Source organism: Camelus bactrianus, chromosome 29 (genome assembly GCF_048773025.1).
Source record: "Camelus bactrianus isolate YW-2024 breed Bactrian camel chromosome 29, ASM4877302v1, whole genome shotgun sequence".
NCBI lineage: Eukaryota > Metazoa > Chordata > Mammalia > Artiodactyla > Camelidae > Camelus > Camelus bactrianus.
The window spans coordinates 27,995,006-28,022,227 of record NC_133567.1 but is presented as its reverse complement, the minus strand read 5'-3'; positions in this window follow the sequence as shown (position 1 = coordinate 28,022,227).

Here is a 27,222-nt window from a genome sequence, read left to right as displayed (position 1 = left end):
ACTAGCCTCTTCCTCCATTTAGCAACAGCCATAAATCCTAACCTCCTCCTCCTCATACATTATATAGGTACACATATACATTTACAGTCAGGCAAAAGAACAACACACGCACACACACACACACACAGACACACTCTTTTCTCCTCCTCTTCCTGAAATAGGTAGATAGGTACATAAACACACAAACCTCCTCCTGCAACAGAGAGACAAATAAAATGACACACTAGCCTGCAGGTATGCCTCCTGTAGGTAGATAAGAAGATAGAAAGATAGATTGATAGATAGATAGATGGATAGATAGATACATAGATACATAGATAGGTAGGAAGGTAGTTAGGTACATAGTTATACACGTAGATAGTTCTGCGGGCCAAGAGAGAGACATAATAGTGGCCTCCTACTCCGTTAGATAAATAGACAGACACACTCATACTCTAGCCTATCCCATCCTCCAATAGATAGGCAGTCAGGCAGGCTGTCAGACAGCCAGACACACTTCAGGCAGGGTGCGGTCTGGTCCCAGGTTTTGGTGGCTGCGAAAGGGGAATTGGATGACCCTCGAGAGCCCGAGGATATTCTCCCATATCCCAAGCTGCCTTGCCTGGGGACGGCCTCCGCACCCCCATGTTCTCCGCATTTAAGTCTTTGCCATCAACCTGCTCCAGGGAGGGGCGTGGTGAGTTCAGGGGTAGAGGTCGCCAGCATAGGCGGAGGCGGCACAGCAGTAAAGGGGGATGCCACGGCGAGTTGGTCATTTTCCTCCCATCTCTCCCTCTCCTGGCCTCGGGGCGACCTCTGCTACACCAGGTATGCGGGATTTAAGTCTCTTTTTCAGCATGGTCCTGGGATGCTGGTGAGGTGAGTTCAGGGGAAAGGGATGTCACGGGGAGCGGACTGCCTCCGGTGAGCCGATCAGTTTGCTCCCATCTCCACAAGGGCCTGGTCTGGGCGTGGGGGGGGCCTTTCCTTCCCCAGGTACATTGTATACATGTTTCCAGGTCAGCCTGCGCCCCTGAGGCGGTGCGGTGCGGTCAGGGGCTGCATTGAGGAGTCGTGGCTGACCCACCGAGTCCGTGTATTTGCTCCAATCTCTTCCTTGGCCGGTCCTGGCTTCGGTCTCTGCTATCTGAGGTACACGAAGTGCACATCTCTGTGTTTTCTGGCTCCCGGTAGGCGGGTGCGGGGTGGTCACGGGGCGGGTCAGGGGCGGGGCGGTGGCGGCTACATAGACAGCTGAAGCGGGTTCGCTGGCTGCCAAGGCACGCCTGTGGATTTCCATCCAGTGTCCCCCTCAGCCTGCAATGGGGGTGCCCTCTGCTGCTTCAGGGTGACAACTGGCATCCCTCCAAGTGGGTCTAGTACTGGGAGGCTTCCCCCATTAGACAGACAGACAGACATATAAATACACAGACACACTAGCCTCTTCCTGCATTTAGCAACAGCCATAAATCTAATCTTCTCTTCCTCATACATTTTATAGGTAGACAAATACATACATAGTCAGACAGAAAGAACCACACACGCACACACGCACACACACACACACTAATCTTCTTCTCTTCTTGAAATAGCTAGATAGGTACATAGACAAACAAAACTCGTCCTGCAACAGACAGACTAATAAAAAGACACACTAGCCTGCTGCTATGCCTCCTGTAGGCAGATAAGAAGATAGATAGAAAGATAGATAGATAGAAAGATAGATAGATAGATAGATAGATAGATAGATAGATAGATAGATAGATAGTTAGATAGATAGTTAGATAGATAGATAGTTAGGTAGGTAGAAAGGTAGGTACATAGTTATAAAGTTAGATAGTTCTGCGGGCCGAGAGATAGACAATCTAGTCGCCTCTTCCTACGTTAGATAAACAGACACACACACACACATAGTCTAGCCTCTGCCATCCTCCAATAGTTAGGCAGTCAGGCAGGCTGTCAGACAGAGAGACAAACTATAGGCAGGGTGCTGTCCGGACACGGGGTTTGGCGGCCGCGACAGGGGACTAGGGTGAACCTCGAGAGCCAGAGGATTTCTTCCCTTGTCCCAGGCTGCCTTGCCTGGGGACTGCCTCCGCTCCCCCAGGTTCACGGCATTTAAGGCCTTGAGATCAGCCTGCTCAGGGAGGGGCGTGGTGAGGTCAGGGGAAGAGGTCAGCAGCCCAGGAGGTGGCTGCACAGCAGTAAAGGGGGATGCCAAGGCGAGTTGGTCATTTTCCTCCCATCTCCCCCTCTCCTGTCCTCGGGGCGGCCTCTGCTAGCCCAGGTTTGCGGGATTTAAGTCTCCTTCTCAGTATGGTCCTGGGATGCTGGTGGGGTGAGTTCATGGACAGGGATGTCGCGGGGAGCGGACGGCCTCGGGTGAGCCGATCAGTTTGCTCCCATCTCCACAAGGTGTTGGTCTGGGGTTTGGGGGCCTCTCCTTCGCCAGGTTCATTGTATGCATGTTTGCAGGTCAGCCTGCGCCCCTGAGGCGGTGCGGTGCGGTGCGGTCAGGGGCTGCACTGGGGAGTCGTGGCTGACCCACCGAGCCCGTGTATTTGCTCCAATCTCTTCCTTGGCCGGTCCTGGCTTCGGTCTCTGCTATCTGAGGTACACGAAGTGCACATCTCTGTGTTTTCTGGCTCCCGGTAGGCGGGTGCGGGGTGGTCACGGGGCGGGGAAGGGGCGGGCCTTGGCGGCTACACAGAGGGCAGAAGAGGGGTTCGCAGGCTACCAAGGCACTCCTGTGGATTTCCATCCAGTGTCCCCCTCAGCCTGCAATGGGGGCGCCCTCTGCTGCTTCAGGGTGGCAAGTGACATCCCTCCAGGTGGGTCGAGTAGTGTGCGGCTTCCTCCATTAGACAGACAGACAGACATATAAATAGGCAGACACACTAGCCTCTTCCTCCATTTAGCAACAGCCATAAATCCTAACCTCCTCCTCCTCATACATTATATAGGTACACATATACATTTATAGTCAGGCAGAAAGAACAACACACGCACACACACACACACACACACACACTAGTCTCCTCCTCTTCCTGAAATAGGTAGATAGGTACATAAACACACAAACCTCTTCCTGCAACAGAGAGACAAATAAAATGACACACTAGCCTGCAGGTATGCCTCCTGTAGGTAGATAAGAAGATAGAAAGATAGATTGATAGATAGATAGAAAGATAGATAGATAGGTGGATAGATAGATAGATACATAGATAGGTAGGAAGGTAGTTAGGTACATAGTTATACACGTAGATAGTTCTACGGGCCAAGAGAGAGACATAATAGTGGCCTCCACCTCCGTTAGATAAACAGACAGACACACACATACTCTAGCCTATCCCACCCTCCAATAGATAGGCAGTCACGCAGGCTGTCAGACAGCCAGACACACTTCAGGCAGGGTGCGGTCTGGTCCCAGGTTTTGGTGGCTGCGAAAGGGGAATTGGATGACCCTCGAGAGCCCGAGGATATTCTCCCATATCCCAAGCTGCCTTGCCTGGGGACGGCCTCCGCACCCCCATGTTCTCCGCATTTAAGTCTTTGCCATCAACCTGCTCCAGGGAGGGGCGTGGTGAGTTCAGGGGTAGAGGTCGCCAGCATAGGCGGAGGCGGCACAGCAGTAAAGGGGGATGCCACGGCGAGTTGGTCATTTTCCTCCCATCTCTCCCTCTCCTGGCCTCGGGGCGACCTCTGCTACACCAGGTATGCGGGATTTAAGTCTCTTTTTCAGCATGGTCCTGGGATGCTGGTGAGGTGAGTTCAGGGGAAAGGGATGTCACGGGGAGCGGACTGCCTCCGGTGAGCCGATCAGTTTGCTCCCATCTCCACAAGGGCCTGGTCTGGGCGTGGGGGGGCCTTTCCTTCCCCAGGTACATTGTATACATGTTTCCAGGTCAGCCTGCGCCCCTGAGGCGGTGCGGTGCGGTCAGGGGCTGCATTGAGGAGTCGTGGCTGACCCACCGAGTCCGTGTATTTGCTCCAATCTCTTCCTTGGCCGGTCCTGGCTTCGGTCTCTGCTATCTGAGGTACACGAAGTGCACATCTCTGTGTTTTCTGGCTCCCGGTAGGCGGGTGCGGGGTGGTCACGGGGCGGGTCAGGGGCGGGGCGGTGGCGGCTACATAGACAGCTGAAGCGGGTTCGCTGGCTGCCAAGGCACGCCTGTGGATTTCCATCCAGTGTCCCCCTCAGCCTGCAATGGGGGTGCCCTCTGCTGCTTCAGGGTGACAACTGGCATCCCTCCAAGTGGGTCTAGTACTGGGAGGCTTCCCCCATTAGACAGACAGACAGACATATAAATACACAGACACACTAGCCTCTTCCTGCATTTAGCAACAGCCATAAATCTAATCTTCTCTTCCTCATACATTTTATAGGTAGACAAATACATACATAGTCAGACAGAAAGAACCACACACGCACACACGCACACACACACACACTAATCTCCTTCTCTTCTTGAAATAGCTAGATAGGTACATAGACAAACAAAACTCGTCCTGCAACAGACAGACTAATAAAAAGACACACTAGCCTGCTGCTATGCCTCCTGTAGGCAGATAAGTAGATAGATAGAAAGATAGATAGATAGATAGATAGATAGATAGATAGATAGATAGATAGATAGATAGATAGTTAGATAGATAGTTAGGTAGGTAGATAGGTAGGTACATAGTTATAAAGTTAGATAGTTCTGCGGGCCCAGAGAGAGACATACTAGTGGCCTCCTCCTCCGTTAGATAAACAGACACACACACACATAGTCTAGCCTCTGCCATCCTCCAATAGATAGGCAGTCAGGCAGGCTGTCAGACAGAGAGAGAAACTACAGTCTTGGTGCTGTCCGGACACGGGGTGTGGCGGCCGCGACAGGGGACTAGGGTGAACCTCGCAAGCCAGAGGATATCTTCCCTTGTCCTAGGCTGCCTTGCCTGGGGGCTGCCTCCACTCCCCCATGTTCACGGCATTTAAGGCTTTGAGATCAGCGTGCTCCAGGGAGGGGCTTGGTGAAGTCAGGGGAAGAGGTCAGCAGCATAGGAGGAGGCGGCACAGCAGTAAAGGGAGATGCCAAGGCGAGTTGGTCATTTTCCTCCCATCTCCCCCTCTCCTGTCCTCGGGGCGGCCTCTGCTACCCCAGGATTGCGGGATTTAACTCTCCTTCTCAGCATGGTCCTGGGATGCTTTTGGGGTGAGTTCATGGACAGGGATGTCGTTGAGAATGGACGGCCTCGGGTGAGCCGATCAGTTTGCTCCCATCTCCACAAGGTGTTGGTCTGGGGTTTGGGGGCCTCTCCTTCGCCAGGTTCATTGTATGCATGTTTGCAGGTCAGCCTGCGCCCCTGAGGCGGTGCGGTGCGGTGCGGTCAGGGGCTACACTGGGGAGTCGTGGCTGACCCACCGAGCCCGTGTATTTGCTCCAATCTCTTCCTTGGCCGGTCCTGGCTTCGGTCTCTGCTATCTGAGGTACACGAAGTGCACATCTCTGTGTTTTCTGGCTCCCGGTAGGCGGGTGCGGGGTGGTCACGGGGCGGGGAAGGGGCGGGCCTTGGCGGCTACACAGAGAGCAGAAGAGGGGTTCGCAGGCTACCAAGGCACTCCTGTGGATTTCCATCCAGTGTCCCCCTCAGCCTGCAATGGGGGCGCCCTCTGCTGCTTCAGGGTGGCAAGTGACATCCCTCCAGGTGGGTCGAGTAGTGTGCGGCTTCCTCCATTAGACAGAGACAGACATATAAATAGGCAGACACACTAGCCTCTTCCTCCATTTAGCAACAGCCATAAATCCTAACCTCCTCCTCCTCATACATTATATAGGTACACATATACATTTACAGTCAGGCAAAATAACAACACACGCACACACACACACACACAGACACACTCTTTTCTCCTCCTCTTCCTGAAATAGGTAGATAGGTACATAAACACACAAACCTCCTCCTGCAACAGAGATACAAATAAAATGACACACTAGCCTGCAGGTATGCCTCCTGTAGGTAGATAAGAAGATAGAAAGATAGATTGATAGATAGATAGAAAGATAGATAGATAGGTGGATAGATAGATAGATACATAGATACATAGATAGGTAGGAAGGTAGTTAGGTACATAGTTATACACGTAGATAGTTCTGCGGGCCAAGAGAGAGACATAATAGTGGCCTCCTACTCCGTTAGATAAATAGACAGACACACTCATACTCTAGCCTATCCCATCCTCCAATAGATAGGCAGTCAGGCAGGCTGTCAGACAGCCAGACACACTTCAGGCAGGGTGCGGTCTGGTCCCAGGTTTTGGTGGCTGCGAAAGGGGAATTGGATGACCCTCGAGAGCCCGAGGATATTCTCCCATATCCCAAGCTGCCTTGCCTGGGGACGGCCTCCGCACCCCCATGTTCTCCGCATTTAAGTCTTTGCCATCAACCTGCTCCAGGGAGGGGCGTGGTGAGTTCAGGGGTAGAGGTCGCCAGCATAGGCGGAGGCGGCACAGCAGTAAAGGGGGATGCCACGGCGAGTTGGTCATTTTCCTCCCATCTCTCCCTCTCCTGGCCTCGGGGCGACCTCTGCTACACCAGGTATGCGGGATTTAAGTCTCTTTTTCAGCATGGTCCTGGGATGCTGGTGAGGTGAGTTCAGGGGAAAGGGATGTCGCGGGGAGCGGACTGCCTCCGGTGAGCCGATCAGTTTGCTCCCATCTCCACAAGGGCCTGGTCTGGGCGTGGGGGGGCCTTTCCTTCCCCAGGTACATTGTATACATGTTTCCAGGTCAGCCTGCGCCCCTGAGGCGGTGCGGTGCGGTCATGGGCTGCGTTGAGGAGTCGTGGCTGACCCACCGAGTCCGTGTATTTGCTCCAATCTCTTCCTTGGCCGGTCCTGGCTTCGGTCTCTGCTATCTGAGGTACACGAAGTGCACATCTCTGTGTTTTCTGGCTCCCGGTAGGCGGGTGCGGGGTGGTCACGGGGCTGGTCAGGGGCGGGGCTGTGGCGGCTACATAGACAGCTGAAGCGGGTTCGCTGGCTGCCAAGGCACGCCTGTGGATTTCCATCCAGTGTCCCCCTCAGCCTGCAATGGGGGCGCCCTCTGCTGCTTCAGGGTGGCAAGTGACATCCCTCCAGGTGGGTCGAGTAGTGTGCGGCTTCCTCCATTAGACAGACAGACAGACATATAAATAGGCAGACACACTAGCCTCTTCCTCCATTTAGCAACAGCCATAAATCCTAACCTCCTCCTCCTCATACATTATATAGGTACACATATACATTTACAGTCAGGCAGAAAGAACAACACACGCACACACACACACACACAGACACACTCTTTTCTCCTCCTCTTCCTGAAATAGGTAGATAGGTACATAAACACACAAACCTCCTCCTGCAACTGAGAGACAAATAAAATGACACACTAGACTGCAGGTATGCCTCCTGTAGGTAGATAAGAAGATAGAAAGATAGATTGATAGATAGATAGATGGATAGATAGATACATAGATACATAGATAGGTAGGAAGGTAGTTAGGTACATAGTTATACACGTAGATAGTTCTGCGGGCCAAGAGAGAGACATAATAGTGGCCTCCACCTCCGTTAGATAAACAGACAGACACACACATACTCTAGCCTATCCCACCCTCCAATAGATAGGCAGTCACGCAGGCTGTCAGATAGCCAGACACACTTCAGGCAGGGTGCGGTCTGGACCCGGGTTTTGGTGGCTGCGAAAGGGGACTAGGGTGCCCCTCGAGAGCCCGAGGATATTCTCCCATATCCCAAGCTGCCTTGCCTGGGGACGGCCTCCGCACCCCCATGTTCTCCGCATTTAAGTCTTTGCCATCAACCTGCTCCAGGGAGGGGCGTGGTGAGTTCAGGGGTAGAGGTCGCCAGCATAGGCGGAGGCGGCACAGCAGTAAAGGGGGATGCCACGGCGAGTTGGTCATTTTCCTCCCATCTCTCCCTCTCCTGGCCTCGGGGCGACCTCTGCTACACCAGGTATGCGGGATTTAAGTCTCTTTTTCAGCATGGTCCTGGGATGCTGGTGAGGTGAGTTCAGGGGAAAGGGATGTCACGGGGAGCGGACTGCCTCCGGTGAGCCGATCAGTTTGCTCCCATCTCCACAAGGGCCTGGTCTGGGCGTGGGGGGGCCTTTCCTTCCCCAGGTACATTGTATACATGTTTCCAGGTCAGCCTGCGCCCCTGAGGCGGTGCGGTGCGGTCAGGGGCTGCATTGAGGAGTCGTGGCTGACCCACCGAGTCCGTGTATTTGCTCCAATCTCTTCCTTGGCCGGTCCTGGCTTCGGTCTCTGCTATCTGAGGTACACGAAGTGCACATCTCTGTGTTTTCTGGCTCCCGGTAGGCGGGTGCGGGGTGGTCACGGGGCGGGTCAGGGGCGGGGCGGTGGCGGCTACATAGACAGCTGAAGCGGGTTCGCTGGCTGCCAAGGCACGCCTGTGGATTTCCATCCAGTGTCCCCCTCAGCCTGCAATGGGGGTGCCCTCTGCTGCTTCAGGGTGACAACTGGCATCCCTCCAAGTGGGTCTAGTACTGGGAGGCTTCCCCCATTAGACAGACAGACAGACATATAAATACACAGACACACTAGCCTCTTCCTGCATTTAGCAACAGCCATAAATCTAATCTTCTCTTCCTCATACATTTTATAGGTAGACAAATACATACATAGTCAGACAGAAAGAACCACACACGCACACACGCACACACACACACACTAATCTCCTTCTCTTCTTGAAATAGCTAGATAGGTACATAGACAAACAAAACTCGTCCTGCAACAGACAGACTAATAAAAAGACACACTAGCCTGCTGCTATGCCTCCTGTAGGCAGATAAGTAGATAGATAGAAAGATAGATAGATAGATAGATAGATAGATAGATAGATAGATAGATAGATAGTTAGATAGATAGTTAGGTAGGTAGATAGGTAGGTACATAGTTATAAAGTTAGATAGTTCTGCGGGCCCAGAGAGAGACATACTAGTGGCCTCCTCCTCCGTTAGATAAACAGACACACACACACATAGTCTAGCCTCTGCCATCCTCCAATAGATAGGCAGTCAGGCAGGCTGTCAGACAGAGAGAGAAACTACAGTCTTGGTGCTGTCCGGACACGGGGTGTGGCGGCCGCGACAGGGGACTAGGGTGAACCTCGCAAGCCAGAGGATATCTTCCCTTGTCCTAGGCTGCCTTGCCTGGGGGCTGCCTCCACTCCCCCATGTTCACGGCATTTAAGGCTTTGAGATCAGCGTGCTCCAGGGAGGGGCTTGGTGAAGTCAGGGGAAGAGATCAGCAGCATAGGAGGAGGCGGCACAGCAGTAAAGGGAGATGCCAAGGCGAGTTGGTCATTTTCCTCCCATCTCCCCCTCTCCTGTCCTCGGGGCGGCCTCTGATACCCCAGGATTGCGGGATTTAACTCTCCTTCTCAGCATGGTTCTGGGATGCTTTTGGGGTGAGTTCATGGACAGGGATGTCGTTGGGAATGGACGGCCTCGGGTGAGCCGATCAGTTTGCTCCCATCTCCACAAGGTGTTGGTCTGGGGTTTGGGGGCCTCTCCTTCGCCAGGTTCATTGTATGCATGTTTGCAGGTCAGCCTGCGCCCCTGAGGCGGTGCGGTGCGGTGCGGTCAGGGGCTACACTGGGGAGTCGTGGCTGACCCACCGAGCCCGTGTATTTGCTCCAATCTCTTCCTTGGCCGGTCCTGGCTTCGGTCTCTGCTATCTGAGGTACACGAAGTGCACATCTCTGTGTTTTCTGGCTCCCGGTAGGCGGGTGCGGGGTGGTCACGGGGCGGGGAAGGGGCGGGCCTTGGCGGCTACACAGAGAGCAGAAGAGGGGTTCGCAGGCTACCAAGGCACTCCTGTGGATTTCCATCCAGTGTCCCCCTCAGCCTGCAATGGGGGCGCCCTCTGCTGCTTCAGGGTGGCAAGTGACATCCCTCCAGGTGGGTCGAGTAGTGTGCGGCTTCCTCCATTAGACAGAGACAGACATATAAATAGGCAGACACACTAGCCTCTTCCTCCATTTAGCAACAGCCATAAATCCTAACCTCCTCCTCCTCATACATTATATAGGTACACATATACATTTACAGTCAGGCAAAAGAACAACACACGCACACACACACACACACAGACACACTCTTTTCTCCTCCTCTTCCTGAAATAGGTAGATAGGTACATAAACACACAAACCTCCTCCTGCAACAGAGAGACAAATAAAATGACACACTAGCCTGCAGGTATGCCTCCTGTAGGTAGATAAGAAGATAGAAAGATAGATTGATAGATAGATAGAAAGATAGATAGATACATAGATACATAGATAGGTAGGAAGGTAGTTAGGTACATAGTTATACACGTAGATAGTTCTGCGGGCCAAGAGAGAGACATAATAATGGCCTCCTACTCCGTTAGATAAATAGACAGACACACTCATACTCTAGCCTATCCCATCCTCCAATAGATAGGCAGTCAGGCAGGCTGTCAGACAGCCAGACACACTTCAGGCAGGGTGCGGTCTGGTCCCAGGTTTTGGTGGCTGCGAAAGGGGAATTGGATGACCCTCGAGAGCCCGAGGATATTCTCCCATATCCCAAGCTGCCTTGCCTGGGGACGGCCTCCGCACCCCCATGTTCTCCGCATTTAAGTCTTTGCCATCAACCTGCTCCAGGGAGGGGCGTGGTGAGTTCAGGGGTAGAGGTCGCCAGCATAGGCGGAGGCGGCACAGCAGTAAAGGGGGATGCCACGGCGAGTTGGTCATTTTCCTCCCATCTCTCCCTCTCCTGGCCTCGGGGCGACCTCTGCTACACCAGGTATGCGGGATTTAAGTCTCTTTTTCAGCATGGTCCTGGGATGCTGGTGAGGTGAGTTCAGGGGAAAGGGATGTCGCGGGGAGCGGACTGCCTCCGGTGAGCCGATCAGTTTGCTCCCATCTCCACAAGGGCCTGGTCTGGGCGTGGGGGGGCCTTTCCTTCCCCAGGTACATTGTATACATGTTTCCAGGTCAGCCTGCGCCCCTGAGGCGGTGCGGTGCGGTCAGGGGCTGCACTGAGGAGTCGTGGCTGACCCACCGAGTCCGTGTATTTGCTCCAATCTCTTCCTTGGCCGGTCCTGGCTTCGGTCTCTGCTATCTGAGGTACACGAAGTGCACATCTCTGTGTTTTCTGGCTCCCGGTAGGCGGGTGCGGGGTGGTCACGGGGCGGGTCAGGGGCGGGGCGGTGGCGGCTACATAGACAGCCTAAGCGGGTTCGCTGGCTGCCAAGGCACGCCTGTGGATTTCCATCCAGTGTCCCCCTCAGCCTGCAATGGGGGTGCCCTCTGCTGCTTCAGGGTGACAACTGGCATCCCTCCAAGTGGGTCTAGTACTGGGAGGCTTCCCCCATTAGACAGACAGACAGACATATAAATACACAGACACACTAGCCTCTTCCTGCATTTAGCAACAGCCATAAATCTAATCTTCTCTTCCTCATACATTTTATAGGTAGACAAATACATACATAGTCAGACAGAAAGAACCACACACGCACACACGCACACACACACACACTAATCTCCTTCTCTTCTTGAAATAGCTAGATAGGTACATAGACAAACAAAACTCGTCCTGCAACAGACAGACTAATAAAAAGACACACTAGCCTGCTGCTATGCCTCCTGTAGGCAGATAAGAAGATAGATAGAAAGATAGATAGATAGATAGATAGATAGATAGATAGATAGATAGATAGATAGATAGATAGATAGATAGATAGTTAGATAGTTAGATAGATAGTTATGTAGGTAAATAGGTAAGTACATAGTTATAAAGTTAGATAGTTCTGCGGGCCCAGAGAGAGACATACTAGTGGCCTCCTCCTCCGTTAGATAAACAGACACACACACACATAGTCTAGCCTCTGCCATCCTCCAATAGATAGGCAGTCAGGCAGGCTGTCAGACAGAGAGAGAAACTACAGTCATGGTGCTGTCCGGACACGGGGTGTGGCGGCCGCGACAGGGGACTAGGGTGAACCTCGCAAGCCGGAGGATATCTTCCCTTGTCCCAGGCTGCCTTGCCTGGGGGCTGCCTCCACTCCCCCATGTTCACGGCATTTAAGGCTTTGAGATCAGCGTGCTCCAGGGAGGGGCTTGGTGAAGTCAGGGGAAGGGATCAGCAGCATAGGAGGAGGCGGCACAGCAGTAAAGGGAGATGCCAAGGCGATTTGGTCATTTTCCTCCCATCTCCCCCTCTCCTGTCCTCGGGGCGGCCTCTGCTACCCCAGGATTGCGGGATTTAACTCTCCTTCTCAGCATGGTCCTGGGATGCTTGTGGGGTGAGTTCATGGACAGGGATGTCGTTGGGAATGGACGGCCTCGGGTGAGCCGATCTGTTTGCTCCCATCTCCACAAGGTGTTGGTCTGGGGTTTGGGGGCCTCTCCTTCGCCAGGTTCATTGTATGCATGTTTGCAGGTCAGCCTGCGCCCCTGAGGCGGTGCGGTGCGGTGCGGTCAGGGGCTGCACTGGGGAGTCGTGGCTGACCCACCGAGCCCGTGTATTTGCTCCAATCTCTTCCTTGGCCGGTCCTCGCTTCGGTCTCTGCTATCTGAGGTACACGAAGTGCACATCTCTGTGTTTTCTGGCTCCCGGTAGGCGGGTGCGGGGTGGTCACGGGGCGGGGAAGGGGCGGGCCTTGGCGGCTACACAGAGAGCAGAAGAGGGGTTCGCAGGCTACCAAGGCACTCCTGTGGATTTCCATCCAGTGTCCCCCTCAGCCTGCAATGGGGGCGCCCTCTGCTGCTTCAGGGTGGCAAGTGACATCCCTCCAGGTGGGTCGAGTAGTGTGCGGCTTCCTCCATTAGACAGACAGACAGACATATAAATAGGCAGACACACTAGCCTCTTCCTCCATTTAGCAACAGCCATAAATCCTAACCTCCTCCTCCTCATACATTATATAGGTACACATATACATTTACAGTCAGGCAGAAAGAACAACACACGCACACACACACACACACAGACACACTCTTTTCTCCTCCTCTTCCTGAAATAGGTAGATAGGTACATAAACACACAAACCTCCTCCTGCAACTGAGAGACAAATAAAATGACACACTAGACTGCAGGTATGCCTCCTGTAGGTAGATAAGAAGATAGAAAGATAGATTGATAGATAGATAGATGGATAGATAGATACATAGATACATAGATAGGTAGGAAGGTAGTTAGGTACATAGTTATACACGTAGATAGTTCTGCGGGCCAAGAGAGAGACATAATAGTGGCCTCCACCTCCGTTAGATAAACAGACAGACACACACATACTCTAGCCTATCCCACCCTCCAATAGATAGGCAGTCACGCAGGCTGTCAGATAGCCAGACACACTTCAGGCAGGGTGCGGTCTGGACCCGGGTTTTGGTGGCTGCGAAAGGGGACTAGGGTGCCCCTCGAGAGCCCGAGGATATTCTCCCATATCCCAAGCTGCCTTGCCTGGGGACGGCCTCCGCACCCCCATGTTCTCCGCATTTAAGTCTTTGCCATCAACCTGCTCCAGGGAGGGGCGTGGTGAGTTCAGGGGTAGAGGTCGCCAGCATAGGCGGAGGCGGCACAGCAGTAAAGGGGGATGCCACGGCGAGTTGGTCATTTTCCTCCCATCTCTCCCTCTCCTGGCCTCGGGGCGACCTCTGCTACACCAGGTATGCGGGATTTAAGTCTCTTTTTCAGCATGGTCCTGGGATGCTGGTGAGGTGAGTTCAGGGGAAAGGGATGTCACGGGGAGCGGACTGCCTCCGGTGAGCCGATCAGTTTGCTCCCATCTCCACAAGGGCCTGGTCTGGGCGTGGGGGGGCCTTTCCTTCCCCAGGTACATTGTATACATGTTTCCAGGTCAGCCTGCGCCCCTGAGGCGGTGCGGTGCGGTCAGGGGCTGCATTGAGGAGTCGTGGCTGACCCACCGAGTCCGTGTATTTGCTCCAATCTCTTCCTTGGCCGGTCCTGGCTTCGGTCTCTGCTATCTGAGGTACACGAAGTGCACATCTCTGTGTTTTCTGGCTCCCGGTAGGCGGGTGCGGGGTGGTCACGGGGCGGGTCAGGGGCGGGGCGGTGGCGGCTACATAGACAGCTGAAGCGGGTTCGCTGGCTGCCAAGGCATGCCTGTGGATTTCCATCCAGTGTCCCCCTCAGCCTGCAATGGGGGTGCCCTCTGCTGCTTCAGGGTGACAACTGGCATCCCTCCAAGTGGGTCTAGTACTGGGAGGCTTCCCCCATTAGACAGACAGACAGACATATAAATACACAGACACACTAGCCTCTTCCTGCATTTAGCAACAGCCATAAATCTAATCTTCTCTTCCTCATACATTTTATAGGTAGACAAATACATACATAGTCAGACAGAAAGAACCACACACGCACACACGCACACACACACACACTAATCTCCTTCTCTTCTTGAAATAGCTAGATAGGTACATAGACAAACAAAACTCGTCTTGCAACAGACAGACTAATAAAAAGACACACTAGCCTGCTGCTATGCCTCCTGTAGGCAGATAAGTAGATAGATAGAAAGATAGATAGATAGATAGATAGATAGATAGATAGATAGATAGATAGATAGATAGATAGTTAGATAGATAGTTAGGTAGGTAGATAGGTAGGTACATAGTTATAAAGTTAGATAGTTCTGCGGGCCCAGAGAGAGACATACTAGTGGCCTCCTCCTCCGTTAGATAAACAGACACACACACACATAGTCTAGCCTCTGCCATCCTCCAATAGATAGGCAGTCAGGCAGGCTGTCAGACAGAGAGAGAAACTACAGTCTTGGTGCTGTCCGGACACGGGGTGTGGCGGCCGCGACAGGGGACTAGGGTGAACCTCGCAAGCCAGAGGATATCTTCCCTTGTCCTAGGCTGCCTTGCCTGGGGGCTGCCTCCACTCCCCCATGTTCACGGCATTTAAGGCTTTGAGATCAGCGTGCTCCAGGGAGGGGCTTGATGAAGTCAGGGGAAGAGGTCAGCAGCATAGGAGGAGGCGGCACAGCAGTAAAGGGAGATGCCAAGGCGAGTTGGTCATTTTCCTCCCATCTCCCCCTCTCCTGTCCTCGGGGCGGCCTCTGCTACCCCAGGATTGCGGGATTTAACTCTCCTTCTCAGCATGGTCCTGGGATGCTTTTGGGGTGAGTTCATGGACAGGGATGTCGTTGGGAATGGACGGCCTCGGGTGAGCCGATCAGTTTGCTCCCATCTCCACAAGGTGTTGGTCTGGGGTTTGGGGGCCTCTCCTTCGCCAGGTTCATTGTATGCATGTTTGCAGGTCAGCCTGCGCCCCTGAGGCGGTGCGGTGCGGTGCGGTCAGGGGCTACACTGGGGAGTCGTGGCTGACCCACCGAGCCCGTGTATTTGCTCCAATCTCTTCCTTGGCCGGTCCTGGCTTCGGTCTCTGCTATCTGAGGTACACGAAGTGCACATCTCTGTGTTTTCTGGCTCCCGGTAGGCGGGTGCGGGGTGGTCACGGGGCGGGGAAGGGGCGGGCCTTGGCGGCTACACAGAGAGCAGAAGAGGGGTTCGCAGGCTACCAAGGCACTCCTGTGGATTTCCATCCAGTGTCCCCCTCAGCCTGCAATGGGGGCGCCCTCTGCTGCTTCAGGGTGGCAAGTGACATCCCTCCAGGTGGGTCGAGTAGTGTGCGGCTTCCTCCATTAGACAGAGACAGACATATAAATAGGCAGACACACTAGCCTCTTCCTCCATTTAGCAACAGCCATAAATCCTAACCTCCTCCTCCTCATACATTATATAGGTACACATATACATTTACAGTCAGGCAAAAGAACAACACACGCACACACACACACACACAGACACACTCTTTTCTCCTCCTCTTCCTGAAATAGGTAGATAGGTACATAAACACACAAACCTCCTCCTGCAACAGAGAGACAAATAAAATGACACACTAGCCTGCAGGTATGCCTCCTGTAGGTAGATAAGAAGATAGAAAGATAGATTGATAGATAGATAGATGGATAGATAGATACATAGATACATAGATAGGTAGGAAGGTAGTTAGGTACATAGTTATACACGTAGATAGTTCTGCGGGCCAAGAGAGAGACATAATAGTGGCCTCCTACTCCGTTAGATAAATAGACAGACACACTCATACTCTAGCCTATCCCATCCTCCAATAGATAGGCAGTCAGGCAGGCTGTCAGACAGCCAGACACACTTCAGGCAGGGTGCGGTCTGGACCCGGGTTTTGGTGGCTGCGAAAGGGGTCTAGGGTGCCCCTCGAGAGCCCGAGGATATTCTCCCATATCCCAAGCTGCCTTGCCTGGGGACGGCCTCCGCACCCCCATGTTCTCCGCATTTAAGTCTTTGCCATCAACCTGCTCCAGGGAGGGGCGTGGTGAGTTCAGGGGTAGAGGTCGCCAGCATAGGCGGAGGCGGCACAGCAGTAAAGGGGGATGCCACGGCGAGTTGGTCATTTTCCTCCCATCTCTCCCTCTCCTGGCCTCGGGGCGACCTCTGCTACACCAGGTATGCGGGATTTAAGTCTCTTTTTCAGCATGGTCCTGGGATGCTGGTGAGGTGAGTTCAGGGGAAAGGGATGTCACGGGGAGCGGACTGCCTCCGGTGAGCCGATCAGTTTGCTCCCATCTCCACAAGGGCCTGGTCTGGGCGTGGGGGGGCCTTTCCTTCCCCAGGTACATTGTATACATGTTTCCAGGTCAGCCTGCGCCCCTGAGGCGGTGCGGTGCGGTCAGGGGCTGCATTGAGGAGTCGTGGCTGACCCACCGAGTCCGTGTATTTGCTCCAATCTCTTCCTTGGCCGGTCCTGGCTTCGGTCTCTGCTATCTGAGGTACACGAAGTGCACATCTCTGTGTTTTCTGGCTCCCGGTAGGCGGGTGCGGGGTGGTCACGGGGCGGGTCAGGGGCGGGGCGGTGGCGGCTACATAGACAGCTGAAGCGGGTTCGCTGGCTGCCAAGGCACGCCTGTGGATTTCCATCCAGTGTCCCCCTCAGCCTGCAATGGGGGTGCCCTCTGCTGCTTCAGGGTGACAACTGGCATCCCTCCAAGTGGGTCTAGTACTGGGAGGCTTCCCCCATTAGACAGACAGACAGACATATAAATACACAGACACACTAGCCTCTTCCTGCATTTAGCAACAGCCATAAATCTAATCTTCTCTTCCTCATACATTTTATAGGTAGACAAATACATACATAGTCAGACAGAAAGAACCACACACGCACACACGCACACACACACACACTAATCTCCTTCTCTTCTTGAAATAGCTAGATAGGTACATAGACAAACAAAACTCGTCCTGCAACAGACAGACTAATAAAAAGACACACTAGCCTGCTGCTATGCCTCCTGTAGGCAGATAAGAAGATAGATAGAAAGATAGATAGATAGAAAGATAGATAGATAGATAGATAGATAGATAGATAGATAGATAGATAGATAGTTAGATAGATAGATAGTTAGGTAGGTAGAAAGGTAGGTACATAGTTATAAAGTTAGATAGTTCTGCGGGCCGAGAGAGAGACAATCTAGTCGCCTCTTCCTACGTTAGATAAACAGACACACACACACATAGTCTAGCCTCTGCCATCCTCCAATAGTTAGGCAGTCAGGCAGGCTGTCAGACAGAGAGACAAACTATAGGCAGGGTGCTGTCCGGACACGGGGTTTGGCGGCCGCGACAGGGGACTAGGGTGAACCTCGAGAGCCAGAGGATTTCTTCCCTTGTCCCAGGCTGCCTTGCCTGGGGACTGCCTCCGCTCCCCCAGGTTCACGGCATTTAAGGCCTTGAGATCAGCCTGCTCAGGGAGGGGCGTGGTGAGGTCAGGGGAAGAGGTCAGCAGCCCTGGAGGTGGCTGCACAGCAGTAAAGGGGGATGCCAAGGCGAGTTGGTCATTTTCCTCCCATCTCCCCCTCTCCTGTCCTCGGGGCGGCCTCTGCTAGCCCAGGTTTGCGGGATTTAAGTCTCCTTCTCAGTATGGTCCTGGGATGCTGGTGGGGTGAGTTCATGGACAGGGATGTCGCGGGGAGCGGACGGCCTCGGGTGAGCCGATCAGTTTGCTCCCATCTCCACAAGGTGTTGGTCTGGGGTTTGGGGGCCTCTCCTTCGCCAGGTTCATTGTATGCATGTTTGCAGGTCAGCCTGCGCCCCTGAGGCGGTGCGGTGCGGTGCGGTCAGGGGCTGCACTGGGGAGTCGTGGCTGACCCACCGAGCCCGTGTATTTGCTCCAATCTCTTCCTTGGCCGGTCCTGGCTTCGGTCTCTGCTATCTGAGGTACACGAAGTGCACATCTCTGTGTTTTCTGGCTCCCGGTAGGCGGGTGCGGGGTGGTCACGGGGCGGGGAAGGGGCGGGCCTTGGCGGCTACACAGAGGGCAGAAGAGGGGTTCGCAGGCTACCAAGGCACTCCTGTGGATTTCCATCCAGTGTCCCCCTCAGCCTGCAATGGGGGCGCCCTCTGCTGCTTCAGGGTGGCAAGTGACATCCCTCCAGGTGGGTCGAGTAGTGTGCGGCTTCCTCCATTAGACAGACAGACAGACATATAAATAGGCAGACACACTAGCCTCTTCCTCCATTTAGCAACAGCCATAAATCCTAACCTCCTCCTCCTCATACATTATATAGGTACACATATACATTTACAGTCAGGCAGAAAGAACAACACACGCACACACACACACACACACACACACACTAGTCTCCTCCTCTTCCTGAAATAGGTAGATAGGTACATAAACACACAAACCTCTTCCTGCAACAGAGAGACAAATAAAATGACACACTAGCCTGCAGGTATGCCTCCTGTAGGTAGATAAGAAGATAGAAAGATAGATTGATAGATAGATAGAAAGATAGATAGATAGATGGATAGATAGATAGATACATAGATACATAGATAGTTAGGAAGGTAGTTAGGAACATAGTTATACACGTAGATAGTTCTACGGGCCAAGAGAGAGACATAATAGTGGCCTCCACCTCCGTTAGATAAACAGACAGACACACACATACTCTAGCCTATCCCACCCTCCAATAGATAGGCAGTCACGCAGGCTGTCAGATAGCCAGACACACTTCAGGCAGGGTGCGGTCTGGACCCGGGTTTTGGTGGCTGCGAAAGGGGACTAGGGTGCCCCTCGAGAGCCCGAGGATATTCTCCCATATCCCAAGCTGCCTTGCCTGGGGACGGCCTCCGCACCCCCATGTTCTCCGCATTTAAGTCTTTGCCATCAACCTGCTCCAGGGAGGGGCGTGGTGAGTTCAGGGGTAGAGGTCGCCAGCATAGGCGGATGCGGCACAGCAGTAAAGGGGGATGCCACAGCGAGTTGGTCATTTTCCTCCCATCTCTCCCTCTCCTGGCCTCGGGGCGACCTCTGCTACACCAGGTATGCGGGATTTAAGTCTCTTTTTCAGCATGGTCCTGGGATGCTGGTGAGGTGATTTCAGGGGAAAGGGATGTCACGGGGAGCGGACTGCCTCCGGTGAGCCGATCAGTTTGCTCCCATCTCCACAAGGGCCTGGTCTGGGCGTGGGGGGGCCTTTCCTTCCCCAGGTACATTGTATACATGTTTCCAGGTCAGCCTGCGCCCCTGAGGCGGTGCGGTGCGGTCAGGGGCTGCATTGAGGAGTCGTGGCTGACCCACCGAGTCCGTGTATTTGCTCCAATCTCTTCCTTGGCCGGTCCTGGCTTCGGTCTCTGCTATCTGAGGTACACGAAGTGCACATCTCTGTGTTTTCTGGCTCCCGGTAGGCGGGTGCGGGGTGGTCACGGGGCGGGTCAGGGGCGGGGCGGTGGCGGCTACATAGACAGCTGAAGCGGGTTCGCTGGCTGCCAAGGCACGCCTGTGGATTTCCATCCAGTGTCCCCCTCAGCCTGCAATGGGGGTGCCCTCTGCTGCTTCAGGGTGACAACTGGCATCCCTCCAAGTGGGTCTAGTACTGGGAGGCTTCCCCCATTAGACAGACAGACAGACATATAAATACACAGACACACTAGCCTCTTCCTGCATTTAGCAACAGCCATAAGTCTAATCTTCTCTTCCTCATACATTTTATAGGTAGACAAATACATACATAGTCAGACAGAAAGAACCACACACGCACACACGCACACACACACACACTAATCTCCTTCTCTTCTTGAAATAGCTAGATAGGTACATAGACAAACAAAACTCGTCCTGCAACAGACAGACTAATAAAAAGACACACTAGCCTGCTGCTATGCCTCCTGTAGGCAGATAAGAAGATAGATAGAAAGATAGATAGATAGATAGATAGATAGATAGATAGATAGATAGATAGATAGATAGATAGATAGATAGTTAGATAGTTAGATAGATAGTTATGTAGGTAGATAGGTAGGTACATAGTTATAAAGTTAGATAGTTCTGCGGGCCCAGAGAGAGATACTAGTGGCCTCCTCCTCCGTTAGATAAACAGACACACACACACATAGTCTAGCCTCTGCCATCCTCCAATAGATAGGCAGTCAGGCAGGCTGTCAGACAGAGAGAGAAACTACAGTCATGGTGCTGTCCGGACACGGGGTGTGGCGGCCGCGACAGGGGACTAGGGTGAACCTCGCAAGCCGGAGGATATCTTCCCTTGTCCCAGGCTGCCTTGCCTGGGGGCTGCCTCCACTCCCCCATGTTCACGGCATTTAAGGCTTTGAGATCAGCGTGCTCCAGGGAGGGGCTTGGTGAAGTCAGGGGAAGAGATCAGCAGCATAGGAGGAGGCGGCACAGCAGTAAAGGGAGATGCCAAGGCGAGTTGGTCATTTTCCTCCCATCTCCCCCTCTCCTGTCCTCGGGGCGGCCTCTGCTACCCCAGGATTGCGGGATTTAAGTCTCCTTCTCAGCATGGTCCTGGGATGCTTGTGGGGTGAGTTCATGGACAGGGATGTCGTTGGGAATGGACGGCCTCGGGTGAGCCGATCTGTTTGCTCCCATCTCCACAAGGTGTTGGTCTGGGGTTTGGGGGCCTCTCCTTCGCCAGGTTCATTGTATGCATGTTTGCAGGTCAGCCTGCGCCCCTGAGGCGGTGCGGTGCGGTGCGGTCAGGGGCTGCACTGGGGAGTCGTGGCTGACCCACCGAGCCCGTGTATTTGCTCCAATCTCTTCCTTGGCCGGTCCTGGCTTCGGTCTCTGCTATCTGAGGTACACGAAGTGCACATCTCTGTGTTTTCTGGCTCCCGGTAGGCGGGTGCGGGGTGGTCACGGGGCGGGGAAGGGGCGGGCCTTGGCGGCTACACAGAGAGCAGAAGAGGGGTTCGCAGGCTACCAAGGCACTCCTGTGGATTTCCATCCAGTGTCCCCCTCAGCCTGCAATGGGGGCGCCCTCTGCTGCTTCAGGGTGGCAAGTGACATCCCTCCAGGTGGGTCGAGTAGTGTGCGGCTTCCTCCATTAGACAGACTGACAGACATATAAATAGGCAGACACACTAGCCTCTTCCTCCATTTAGCAACAGCCATAAATCCTAACCTCCTCCTCCTCATACATTATATAGGTACACATATACATTTACAGTCAGGCAGAAAGAACAACACACGCACACACACACACACACAGACACACTCTTTTCTCCTCCTCTTCCTGAAATAGGTAGATAGGTACATAAACACACAAACCTCCTCCTGCAACAGAGAGACAAATAAAATGACACACTAGCCTGCAGGTATGCCTCCTGTAGGTAGATAAGAAGATAGAAAGATAGATTGATAGATAGATAGATGGATAGATAGATACATAGATACATAGATAGGTAGGAAGGTAGTTAGGTGTATAGTTATACACGTAGATAGTTCTGCGGGCCAAGAGAGAGACATAATAGTGGCCTCCTACTCCGTTAGATAAATAGACAGACACACACATACTCTAGCCTATCCCACCCTCCAATAGATAGGCAGTCAGGCAGGCTGTCAGACAGCCAGACACACTTCAGGCAGGGTGCGGTCTGGACCCGGGTTTTGGTGGCTGCGAAAGGGGAATTGGATGACCCTCGAGAGCCCGAGGATATTCTCCCATATCCCAAGCTGCCTTGCCTGGGGACGGCCTCCGCACCCCCATGTTCTCCGCATTTAAGTCTTTGCCATCAACCTGCTCCAGGGAGGGGCGTGGTGAGTTCAGGGGTAGAGGTCGCCAGCATAGGCGGAGGCGGCACAGCAGTAAAGGGGGATGCCACGGCGAGTTGGTCATTTTCCTCCCATCTCTCCCTCTCCTGGCCTCGGGGCGACCTCTGCTACACCAGGTATGCGGGATTTAAGTCTCTTTTTCAGCATGGTCCTGGGATGCTGGTGAGGTGAGTTCAGGGGAAAGGGATGTCACGGGGAGCGGACTGCCTCCGGTGAGCCGATCAGTTTGCTCCCATCTCCACAAGGGCCTGGTCTGGGCGTGGGGGGGCCTTTCCTTCCCCAGGTACATTGTATACATGTTTCCAGGTCAGCCTGCGCCCCTGAGGCGGTGCGGTGCGGTCAGGGGCTGCATTGAGGAGTCGTGGCTGACCCACCGAGTCCGTGTATTTGCTCCAATCTCTTCCTTGGCCGGTCCTGGCTTCGGTCTCTGCTATCTGAGGTACACGAAGTGCACATCTCTGTGTTTTCTGGCTCCCGGTAGGCGGGTGCGGGGTGGTCACGGGGCGGGTCAGGGGCGGGGCGGTGGCGGCTACATAGACAGCTGAAGCGGGTTCGCTGGCTGCCAAGGCATGCCTGTGGATTTCCATCCAGTGTCCCCCTCAGCCTGCAATGGGGGTGCCCTCTGCTGCTTCAGGGTGACAACTGGCATCCCTCCAAGTGGGTCTAGTACTGGGAGGCTTCCCCCATTAGACAGACAGACAGACATATAAATACACAGACACACTAGCCTCTTCCTGCATTTAGCAACAGCCATAAATCTAATCTTCTCTTCCTCATACATTTTATAGGTAGACAAATACATACATAGTCAGACAGAAAGAACCACACACGCACACACGCACACACACACACACTAATCTCCTTCTCTTCTTGAAATAGCTAGATAGGTACATAGACAAACAAAACTCGTCTTGCAACAGACAGACTAATAAAAAGACACACTAGCCTGCTGCTATGCCTCCTGTAGGCAGATAAGTAGATAGATAGAAAGATAGATAGATAGATAGATAGATAGATAGATAGATAGATAGATAGATAGATAGATATATAGATAGTTAGATAGATAGTTAGGTAGGTAGATAGGTAGGTACATAGTTATAAAGTTAGATAGTTCTGCGGGCCCAGAGAGAGACATACTAGTGGCCTCCTCCTCCGTTAGATAAACAGACACACACACACATAGTCTAGCCTCTGCCATCCTCCAATAGATAGGCAGTCAGGCAGGCTGTCAGACAGAGAGAGAAACTACAGTCTTGGTGCTGTCCGGACACGGGGTGTGGCGGCCGCGACAGGGGACTAGGGTGAACCTCGCAAGCCAGAGGATATCTTCCCTTGTCCTAGGCTGCCTTGCCTGGGGGCTGCCTCCACTCCCCCATGTTCACGGCATTTAAGGCTTTGAGATCAGCGTGCTCCAGGGAGGGGCTTGATGAAGTCAGGGGAAGAGGTCAGCAGCATAGGAGGAGGCGGCACAGCAGTAAAGGGAGATGCCAAGGCGAGTTGGTCATTTTCCTCCCATCTCCCCCTCTCCTGTCCTCGGGGCGGCCTCTGCTACCCCAGGATTGCGGGATTTAACTCTCCTTCTCAGCATGGTCCTGGGATGCTTTTGGGGTGAGTTCATGGACAGGGATGTCGTTGGGAATGGACGGCCTCGGGTGAGCCGATCAGTTTGCTCCCATCTCCACAAGGTGTTGGTCTGGGGTTTGGGGGCCTCTCCTTCGCCAGGTTCATTGTATGCATGTTTGCAGGTCAGCCTGCGCCCCTGAGGCGGTGCGGTGCGGTGCGGTCAGGGGCTACACTGGGGAGTCGTGGCTGACCCACCGAGCCCGTGTATTTGCTCCAATCTCTTCCTTGGCCGGTCCTGGCTTCGGTCTCTGCTATCTGAGGTACACGAAGTGCACATCTCTGTGTTTTCTGGCTCCCGGTAGGCGGGTGCGGGGTGGTCACGGGGCGGGGAAGGGGCGGGCCTTGGCGGCTACACAGAGAGCAGAAGAGGGGTTCGCAGGCTACCAAGGCACTCCTGTGGATTTCCATCCAGTGTCCCCCTCAGCCTGCAATGGGGGCGCCCTCTGCTGCTTCAGGGTGGCAAGTGACATCCCTCCAGGTGGGTCGAGTAGTGTGCGGCTTCCTCCATTAGACAGAGACAGACATATAAATAGGCAGACACACTAGCCTCTTCCTCCATTTAGCAACAGCCATAAATCCTAACCTCCTCCTCCTCATACATTATATAGGTACACATATACATTTACAGTCAGGCAAAAGAACAACACACGCACACACACACACACACAGACACACTCTTTTCTCCTCCTCTTCCTGAAATAGGTAGATAGGTACATAAACACACAAACCTCCTCCTGCAACAGAGAGACAAATAAAATGACACACTAGCCTGCAGGTATGCCTCCTGTAGGTAGATAAGAAGATAGAAAGATAGATTGATAGATAGATAGATGGATAGATAGATACATAGATACATAGATAGGTAGGAAGGTAGTTAGGTACATAGTTATACACGTAGATAGTTCTGCGGGCCAAGAGAGAGACATAATAGTGGCCTCCTACTCCGTTAGATAAATAGACAGACACACTCATACTCTAGCCTATCCCATCCTCCAATAGATAGGCAGTCAGGCAGGCTGTCAGACAGCCAGACACACTTCAGGCAGGGTGCGGTCTGGACCCGGGTTTTGGTGGCTGCGAAAGGGGTCTAGGGTGCCCCTCGAGAGCCCGAGGATATTCTCCCATATCCCAAGCTGCCTTGCCTGGGGACGGCCTCCGCACCCCCATGTTCTCCGCATTTAAGTCTTTGCCATCAACCTGCTCCAGGGAGGGGCGTGGTGAGTTCAGGGGTAGAGGTCGCCAGCATAGGCGGAGGCGGCACAGCAGTAAAGGGGGATGCCACGGCGAGTTGGTCATTTTCCTCCCATCTCTCCCTCTCCTGGCCTCGGGGCGACCTCTGCTACACCAGGTATGCGGGATTTAAGTCTCTTTTTCAGCATGGTCCTGGGATGCTGGTGAGGTGAGTTCAGGGGAAAGGGATGTCACGGGGAGCGGACTGCCTCCGGTGAGCCGATCAGTTTGCTCCCATCTCCACAAGGGCCTGGTCTGGGCGTGGGGGGGCCTTTCCTTCCCCAGGTACATTGTATACATGTTTCCAGGTCAGCCTGCGCCCCTGAGGCGGTGCGGTGCGGTCAGGGGCTGCATTGAGGAGTCGTGGCTGACCCACCGAGTCCGTGTATTTGCTCCAATCTCTTCCTTGGCCGGTCCTGGCTTCGGTCTCTGCTATCTGAGGTACACGAAGTGCACATCTCTGTGTTTTCTGGCTCCCGGTAGGCGGGTGCGGGGTGGTCACGGGGCGGGTCAGGGGCGGGGCGGTGGCGGCTACATAGACAGCTGAAGCGGGTTCGCTGGCTGCCAAGGCACGCCTGTGGATTTCCATCCAGTGTCCCCCTCAGCCTGCAATGGGGGTGCCCTCTGCTGCTTCAGGGTGACAACTGGCATCCCTCCAAGTGGGTCTAGTACTGGGAGGCTTCCCCCATTAGACAGACAGACAGACATATAAATACACAGACACACTAGCCTCTTCCTGCATTTAGCAACAGCCATAAATCTAATCTTCTCTTCCTCATACATTTTATAGGTAGACAAATACATACATAGTCAGACAGAAAGAACCACACACGCACACACGCACACACACACACACTAATCTCCTTCTCTTCTTGAAATAGCTAGATAGGTACATAGACAAACAAAACTCGTCCTGCAACAGACAGACTAATAAAAAGACACACTAGCCTGCTGCTATGCCTCCTGTAGGCAGATAAGAAGATAGATAGAAAGATAGATAGATAGAAAGATAGATAGATAGATAGATAGATAGATAGATAGATAGATAGATAGATAGTTAGATAGATAGATAGTTAGGTAGGTAGAAAGGTAGGTACATAGTTATAAAGTTAGATAGTTCTGCGGGCCGAGAGAGAGACAATCTAGTCGCCTCTTCCTACGTTAGATAAACAGACACACACACACATAGTCTAGCCTCTGCCATCCTCCAATAGTTAGGCAGTCAGGCAGGCTGTCAGACAGAGAGACAAACTATAGGCAGGGTGCTGTCCGGACACGGGGTTTGGCGGCCGCGACAGGGGACTAGGGTGAACCTCGAGAGCCAGAGGATTTCTTCCCTTGTCCCAGGCTGCCTTGCCTGGGGACTGCCTCCGCTCCCCCAGGTTCACGGCATTTAAGGCCTTGAGATCAGCCTGCTCAGGGAGGGGCGTGGTGAGGTCAGGGGAAGAGGTCAGCAGCCCAGGAGGTGGCTGCACAGCAGTAAAGGGGGATGCCAAGGCGAGTTGGTCATTTTCCTCCCATCTCCCCCTCTCCTGTCCTCGGGGCGGCCTCTGCTAGCCCAGGTTTGCGGGATTTAAGTCTCCTTCTCAGTATGGTCCTGGGATGCTGGTGGGGTGAGTTCATGGACAGGGATGTCGCGGGGAGCGGACGGCCTCGGGTGAGCCGATCAGTTTGCTCCCATCTCCACAAGGTGTTGGTCTGGGGTTTGGGGGCCTCTCCTTCGCCAGGTTCATTGTATGCATGTTTGCAGGTCAGCCTGCGCCCCTGAGGCGGTGCGGTGCGGTGCGGTCAGGGGCTGCACTGGGGAGTCGTGGCTGACCCACCGAGCCCGTGTATTTGCTCCAATCTCTTCCTTGGCCGGTCCTGGCTTCGGTCTCTGCTATCTGAGGTACACGAAGTGCACATCTCTGTGTTTTCTGGCTCCCGGTAGGCGGGTGCGGGGTGGTCACGGGGCGGGGAAGGGGCGGGCCTTGGCGGCTACACAGAGGGCAGAAGAGGGGTTCGCAGGCTACCAAGGCACTCCTGTGGATTTCCATCCAGTGTCCCCCTCAGCCTGCAATGGGGGCGCCCTCTGCTGCTTCAGGGTGGCAAGTGACATCCCTCCAGGTGGGTCGAGTAGTGTGCGGCTTCCTCCATTAGACAGACAGACAGACATATAAATAGGCAGACACACTAGCCTCTTCCTCCATTTAGCAACAGCCATAAATCCT